The sequence below is a fragment of the Myotis brandtii genome, unplaced genomic scaffold (assembly GCF_000412655.1).
Source record: "Myotis brandtii unplaced genomic scaffold, ASM41265v1 scaffold32, whole genome shotgun sequence".
In the NCBI taxonomy this organism is placed as follows: Eukaryota; Metazoa; Chordata; class Mammalia; order Chiroptera; family Vespertilionidae; genus Myotis; species Myotis brandtii.
The window spans coordinates 530,756-539,406 of NW_005362269.1; positions in this window are offsets into that span (position 1 = coordinate 530,756).

An 8,651-nucleotide genomic window follows, 5' to 3' on the forward strand; every position below is an offset into this window, starting at 1 on the left:
AATAAATGCTTACTGAGCTTTTATTATATGCTCATGTGAAAAGTCCACCTTTAATCTTCACCCACCTACCTAAGTCTGAGTGACTTGCCCAGCACATTCAGCTGACAGGCACAGCAGAGCCAGGGTTCAGGGCCGGCCCTGTGACTGCAGGGCCATGGCCCTCACTGCTCTAGTTAGTGCCTGACGCTGTCAGGGAGACCCATGCAGGTCTGTGGTGGAGGGGCCCAGCAGCCATCAGAAGGCACAGGTGACCAGGCTGCGGGCGAGAAGCTCCCCAGACTTTCCTCTGCGAAGGAGGGGAAATGTGCCCTTGCTCAGGGTCAGCTGAGGAACAGGTCCTGCAGCTCCAGGGCAGGAGGTGGGGCTGCTGACCTGCTGAACCAGGAAAAGGTCACCAAGCTGTTGGCTCTGACCTCGCCCAGAACAGCTGACTGCTCTTTCCCAAAAGGCAGTTTCCTGTTTCGTGGCTCCCACAGCAAACCCGGGGTCAAGAGCAGGCAACCGAAGCCTCAGCCTGGAAAATTTGCAGTGAAAGTGTCCGCTCCTCTAAGCGTTGTTCTCATTCCCAACCCATTATTTTCCATCAGAAAGTTTAATGTCAGGAATTAGATTACTATACCTGTCATGCCAGCCCATTTTAAAGGTAAAGAAACTGAGTCTCATAAATATGAAATGATTCATTCAACACTTTCAGGTAATTTTGTGGCAAAGCCTATATTAGAACTCAGACCTCAGGACTCAGTTCCGAGTGTTTCCACAAAACATGCCAACACTAATCAGTTCATGTTCTAAAATTAAGTTCTGTGGGGAGAGGCTAGGACAGGGTGTGTGTGTGTATCAAGTACAAAATACAAGTCAGGACTGACTCTCCCCACCACTCCCAGGGAAAGGAATTTCTCTCAGCCCAGCTTATCTTTCTGGGAAATTCAGGTTTTCAGGCATCCGACCCAGTGAGTGATGTAGGAAGGAGGAGCCCTTCTACCCACCCAGTCAGTCCACCTCAGCTGTCTTTCCTCTCGCCTGGGCAACCAGAGGCCTGGGCAGGCTGCACGGCAGGAAATCCTGAGAAATGGAAGGAACTTAAAACGCCCATCAATATGGGAGGAGTCAAGTAATGATGGTGTATTTAGTCAGCAGTGAAAAAGAATGAAGCCGGTCTACATGAAAAGTCTAGGAAAGATCTTTAATACATATTACAAAGCAAAAACTGAAGAGACATGCACAGTATGGTCACATTGATGTACAGAATCACACCACGTATGTGACTTTGGATGTGTAGAAAGAGGACATCAGCCTGATGATGGGGGTCCATCTATTCACTCCACAATCGGGCTGCGGGCCTTGGGCTGGGGGAGGGGATCCACAGAGAGCGGAGCAGATAACAGATCAGAGTTTCTATAGCGGGTGAGGGAGGGATGGAGGATAAGAAGCGGGGAAGGGACACGATGTCCTTATATTTTATGTACTTCTGTGTTATGGCAAGATTTCCAGCTAGACTGTTGCATGATGATGACATAATAAATACAAAACTATATGATCAAAGAGAAGAAGGTAGTAGAAGGAGGAGGAATGCACATGTAGGCACAGTGTGCCAGGGGTGCTCATTGGAGGGCTCCTGGGTTATCTTTCAAGCTGTTACTCTTGACCTTACTGGAGGGATGGTCTCTAGTACCCGGCATCCCAGAAGGATGATACCAAGTAGAGAGCGTCAGGCACAGTGTCCACAGCATCACAGATGGAAGAAAGCATATTCCAGTAAGAAAGGCCCCACACCTCCCGCAGTTTCCTGATGGCCCTCAGAGAGCACTGCCTGGGCTGCTACCGTTCCAGAGGAGGCAACCTTTGAATAGCAGGGTCATCTGGAGCCGAAGCCATGAATATAGCTGCGCTGTGTTCTGTGAAAGTGGCCTTCTAGACACGGCCTTTACACCCTCCTGCCCTGGTCGAGTGCCTCTGTCTGACCAGCAGCCTGTTCTGAGGGCCCTTGCTCTAGCTGGGAACCTGGGTGGTAACAGAGGACGCCTCTTTTCTTCTGGAAGGTGCCACCTCCCTGCCCAGGCGGTCTAACCCTGAGCAGACAGCACAGTTACATGGATTGCATGAAAGGACACGCCCTTCCCCACCCCGGCACCTCCCAGTCTTTGGGTTCGTCTTCTGTCTTCTCTGGACAAAAATATCAGCCAGACAAGCTATTGGCCAGTGGGGCAACAGAAACCTTACCAGCACTCTGATGTGCTTCTGCCTCTTGGTATCCGTTTGGGCAGAGATTTGTGACCGGAAGACCAGAGTTCAAATCCCGGTTCTGCCATTTTCAACTGGTATGCTCTTCCACATACTTCCTCCTTCAAAAATAACAATGATAATAATTAAGTGAAGATAACAAAAAAGTTCTACTTCACAAAATGATTGTGAGGATTTTAAAAGTTTTTTATATTTTTTATTGGGCGGCCATTGGTTAATAAAATTATATAGATTTCCATTTAAAAGTTTTTATAGGTCTGTCTTTCACTTGTGCAAACCTTGTAAGTGTGTGTGTGTATATGTGTGTTCGTGCACACGTACACAATCACTGCTCTACTCATCTTCTAGATGGGCCTGGAGCTGACAGGATTTTGAGGGGAAGGGGCATCCAGGCAAACAGAATGTGCCTGTCAGCTTAACAGAGACCAAATCTCAGTCCCAAACAGAAAGCCTACAAGGAAATGAATCCAAGTAAAACCAGATCCACCTGTCCTCAGAGATAATCAGAAAGATTCCTTTAGGTTACCTGGGGCGGAGGCATGCAGTCTAGACCACCCTAACTGCATTTCTGTCCTCACTCCTCACCTGGCGAGCAGTTTCAAAGACATGAGTTTTACAAGCTGTTTACTTACGAAAGACGAAATCTCATGTTCAACTATTTTCACTGTTATAGCATTTGACTTCGTGATCTAATAAAGCTGTTTAAAGCAAAAGGACATGTGTCTCTCTTCTTTTCTAGGTGTCTTCATTGATACATTTCATGGGGTGACCTTGGGCAAGCCAGCCATTTCCCCTTCAGTGCTTTCCCCTCTTCCTTTGAGTCCCCACACCACCCGGGTCTTGCTCCTATGAAGATTCTGTCCCAGTCCCTCTCCCTCTGGAAGTGGGGTACCCAGGTCTCCATCCAGCCGTCCAATACAGCCCTGTAATTTGTTCACAGCTCTGAAACACTGTCCCCTCCTTTGTTCCACTTACTGTACTTCTATTAATAGACCCCAAGCTTACATCACAGCCTGCTGGGTCAGGAGATAGCTCATATTCCATTCACTTGGAGAGATTCATCAAAATTCAGATGCCTCGATCTTGTTCAGCCCCAACAAATCAGAATCTCTGGAGGCAGTATCCCTGGAGGTTTTCTTTTAGAGCCATTCCAGGTGAGTCTAATGTGCATACAGATTTTGGCAAATAATGTCCCAGTCAGGCCCAGGTGTAGATTTCAGGGGTCTATATGCCCAGCACATCTTTCTTAATATTCTGATCCATGCAAAGGTAATTAAAAACCTTAACCACAGTGGGGGGGGGGGGCAGCACATTCAGGTACAGTCCACTCCTCAGTAAAAAGAATCTGAGAGGTTCCCTTTCACTCCTCAAAGTTCAGCGTCCACAAATAATGAAATGACAACTTATACAGGAAGTTCCCTATTGGTGAAACCCTTCAACTCACTACATTCTCACACCATACCCATGACATAGGGGTTGAACCTGGCATGTAGGAAGTGATGAAAGGGTTGTCTGAGAGAAGTCAGGTGACTTCTCTAAGGCCTAGTTTGCCAGTTATTTGTAGAGATGGATTTTCTTGAACATCCAAGCCTGCGCCAGCACATATAGGAGCTTTCACCACTTGAGACATCCAGGAGAACATGAACCAGACACAAACACACAGCGCCCCAACCTCCAGCTCCTTCCTCAAGCAGCATTTGTCTAATAACAAAAACAAGAATTATTTAAAATGACACGTGACCACATATGTGCAGGAGTCATGCAAATAAGCAAAACAAGGCACTTAAGAGGTTTCAGCAATGCGTGAGCACCTGGGGAAAGTAGGAAAGAAAAGCCACTTAAATACAGGGTGCCAGGGCTTTCAGCCTGTGATATGGATCTGACTTACCTGGCGTGGTAGGCAGAATATGCCCCCCCCCCAAGTATGCCCCAATCCTCAGAATCTGTGAACATGTTACTTTACGTGGCTAAGGGGACTTTGTTGATATAATTAATAAATTTGAGAAGGGGAGATTTGGGGAACTACCCAGATATAATCACTAGGGTCCTTATAAATGGGAGGCAGGAGGGTTAGAGTCAGAAGATGTGATGACAAAACTAGAAGAGGGCAGAATCAGAGAAAGAGATCTGAAGACGCTACTGCAATGTTGGCTCTAGATGGAAAAAGGGGCCAATGAGCTCAAGAATGTGGGAAGCCTCTAAAGTCAGAAAAAGAAAGGAATCGATTCTCCCCTGGAACTTCCAAAAGGCTACAGCCCTGCCAATACCTCGGCCTCGGCCCAGTAAGAATCACTTCAGACCCTGACATCCAGAACTATAAAATAATGCATCTGTGTTGTTCCAAGCCAGGAAGTGTGTGATGTGTTACAGCAGCCACAGAAACAGATACACGAGGAACCAGTAAGACACAGACCCTCATCTGGGCCCAGGATTAGTGGTGAGAGGCTCTGAGGGGAGCTTGCCGGTGTTGCCTGTGTGCTGTCTTGGAACCACACTGAGCATGGAGGCCATCAGCAACTCCCTGCAGCCTCAACGTCTGGAGGCCTCCAGTTAGCATGGGGGTTAGCATGGGGGTTAGCATGGGGGTTAGCATGGGGGTTAGCATGGGGTGGGTGCATGACCTGCAGACCTCTGAGTTCCCTCCCTCTGACTGTACCCACGCAGCCGTCCCACTAATAATGGTGCCGATCTCTCATCAGTCTTACTCTCAAATCACCTATTCTGAGAGGTACCCCTTCTATTCCCTATTTCTGCCCCCTGTTTATTTACTTCACAGATTACAATCCTAAGTCTGGGTGTTAGTTTATCACCCTTCTCCTCCTGTTTCTGCTGCCCCACCCCTGGCGCAGAATGGGCACTCCTATGTGAATGAATGAATGAACTCAAGAAGTAAGGAATCCTTTAGTTCTTTTTCAAAAAATGTCTGCCAAAGTCGCTCACATCTTGTATTTGTAAAATTGAATTTCTTTAAAGCTACACAATCCAAAAGTTTACACCGATCCAGGGAGCTTTGTTCTCTCAGACTGGGTCTACATTCCAAGCAGATAAAATCAGCCTGAATGTTGATCGTCCCCATCCATGTTCTAGATCTCTCCCCAAATCTGAAAAGCCTGCTGAAGCAGGTGGGTTCCCAAGAAGGAGACTCGGAGTCGAAGATTTGCAGGCAGGAAGCATATGGAGACATGCTCACAGGGTCCACTCAGGTGGGGAGTGAGGGAAACAGGAGTGGGCAGAGGGAGGACTGGGCTGCAATGCAGACCCAACAGAGTTCTCAGCTGGTTCCTACAGGGAGCTCAGGAGTAGCCATGGCCCTTCAGAGTTGTCCTGGCCCCAGGGCACAGATAACCAGTCACTGGCCTGGTTACAGCTCTGTAATGGCCAGTCCTTGAGGGCAGACTGGCCCACAAGGGAGCATGACGTGGGGACAGCAGTTCTCGGCAAGTCCCTGAGAAGGACTCAGCTGAGAGCTATCAACCTCGAAAGCTTCCAGCCCCTGGGAGAAGGAGTGGGCCAGTCGTGGTAGGTGGGAATCGAGACAGGCTCCAAGCATGCCTTTGGTTTCCTCAGTCACTGGAGGGGGGCGGGGGGATCTATTAAATCGGACTAAGCCCAGGATGGAGCTCTGTGTCACACCCATATGAAGTGGGGTGGAATAGACTAAGGATGCAAGAGAGAAAAATGCTGCCCAGCCAGCGTGACTCCGTGGTTGAGCATTGACCTATGAACCAGGAGGTCATGGCTCAATTCCAAGTTAGGGCCTAGGTTGCGGGCTCAATCCCCAGTAGGGCATGCAGGAGGCAGCCCATCAATGATTCTCTCTCATCATTGATATCTCTGACTTTCTCTCCCTCTCCCTTCATCTCTGAAATCAATAAAAATGTGTGTTTTTAAGAGAGAGAGAGAGAGAGAAGGATGCTGATGTAGAAGAGTCCAGAGAGAGAAAAACTGAGATGGATTGAGGGTGCACAGACAGCCTGACTTGGAAACAAGGTTCTTCTGAGATGGGGCCTCAGGAGAATGTGATGCATGGAAGTGTCGACAGTATGGAGGAATGAGGTGTGCATTTGGGTCAGTTCACGGGTGAAGGCTACAATATACACAAGGAGAAGGGGGAAAGGGTACACAGGGCAGCATGATAAGAAGCCAATTAAAAAGGAGTAAGAACATTGCTGGGCACAGTGAAGGGCAGGCTGGGCTGGCATTGGGAGTTGGCCAGGGCCTGGTCACGGGAGTCTATGTCTTTCCCCAGGAGGCTGGAATGGAGCAGGGACAGCTCAGAGCTGACAAAGCAAGTGTGACAGGGGACACGGGATGAGAGAATCCGGGGGCTGGTGAGAGAGTCACTGAAATGGGTGACCTCGGACTCAAGCTGGATGAGGAGGCCAAGGGGGTGGGAAAGGACATGAGAAGAGAGACAGACCTTGACATGAGGTCATGAGAAGAATGTCCAGCAGATTCGGGAGGGTTTGGGGAGTGGGAGAGCAGGTGGAGGGTACAGAGGGGAATTTCAGGGATCGTGTTTATATGATGGAGGATGAAGAGAAGGGTGGAGAGGGAAGTACTATCCTCCAGGAAAGCAGGTGTTCTGTTTAAAGCTATGACATTACAGTAGTGATAAATGCATGAAGGAGTTCTAACCACATGTTGAATAAAAATGCAAGCTGACTTTCAAACCACTTCACCTCTAACCAAAGCTCGGTCCCCTCTCCAAAGGCAACCACAGGCAACCTGGAGTATTATTCTAGAACGCTGACTGCATTCCAGACAACATATTTGGGTCCCCATTTCTGTACCAAAAAAATTTACGTATATACATATATATGTGTATGTGTTAAACACATGCATTATATATATATATAAACAGGGATGGGAAAAGTAGCTTTACAGTTGTGAGTGCACAAAACACAGAGTCTATTCTTGTATTATTATTTATTAATTGTTGTATTATTTTCTATACAAACAACTGCAAACCTACTTTGCCCACCCTGTATATATTCCTAATAGGATCATATTCTATATAGTAACTCTCTCACTGCCTCACTCTTGGCACCAGAATTGCCCACAGTGTGAGACTGGCAGCTCCAACTTGGATGGTTTCACTGCACTTGCAGCTCCATCTCCAAGTGAGAAAGGCGAGGCTCTTGAGGAGAAGGAAGCCTCGGTGAGGAGAGCCCAGGCCCCGGCCTATGAGGGTGAGGCCACCGCCATGGGCGATGCTGGCCCAGAAACCTCTCCTCCTTCCCCTGGACAAAGGCAGAGCAGTGTGGCCCGAAGGCTTTGCCACATGGTTTTCCAACATCTAGACATGTTTTCCTGTTTCTGGGTGAGAGTTGTTAATCTTCCTTCCTGGAGTCTAAATAAAGTTCAAAACAAACTTCTAAACAAAGGGGCCCTCTGCTCCTAGGTCTCGACTCCACTCCCTGGAGAGGAACGAGCCAAGATGCTAGGATCCTGACGACTTTTGCAGCCGAGCCCCGCAGAATCCCACCCCAGGCTTCCTCTTGCACCTTCCTGGTGGCCACCAATTGTTATGGACATCCTCCTGTGGGTAGCGTTTTATTTCTACTGGCCCCTTTCTTCATGTCCTCATAATTGTGCAGGGAAAAGAAAACAGTTTTCCCAACAGAAGTTACTTGGGGCTTTCAAATGGCCCAAGGTCCCATGTCTCTCCTAAGAGCCTAATTTATCAGCATGCAGCTGGGCAGGTGACAAGGATTCTAGACAAAGAGAGGTGAGGGGCCCCACACTGGATCCCGATGCTGCCCCTGCCTCAATGTGAGGCCAAGTAGCTGAGCGGCTGGTCCAAGAGCAGGGCTCATCAGCATCACACGGGAATGCATACCCTGCCTGTAGGCTTCCCAGAGTGGCTGTGTGTCATGGGGGAGGGAGAGGAGGGGGGGCTTAAAATATCCCTGGTAGAACGTTGCTGGGAGGCACTGGGTGTATTTCATTAAACTGAGTCCACACAAATGGGGAAAATGTTTGGTTTTAGAAAGGAAAATTGATCTCAACCAGAAATCAAGGGAAGGGATTCAAGATCCTGTCACCTTCGCATATGAATTTATGCTGCTTCAGAAGCACGTTCACTCAGATCCTTCAGAAGATACTAGGAATACACAGTCAGTGCTGGACCTCAGACCTGCCACCTTCTGCACCACACCCTGGGATGTGGCAGGAGACCATAGACCCTGGTTGCTCATGGCCGAATCCTGACTCATCATCTCATTGGTTCATCATGTAGCCTGCTCCAAAGTAAGAAGAGCTGTCACCAGCTCATCTGCACAGAACTAGGCTGAACAAAGTGGGAGTGAAAATGCCCCTCCCCGTAGCACCTTCTCTCATGAGAAGCGAAGCCCTTCCCTTAAGGGGAAAATGTTTGGTCTTAGAAAGGAAAATTGATCTCAACCAGA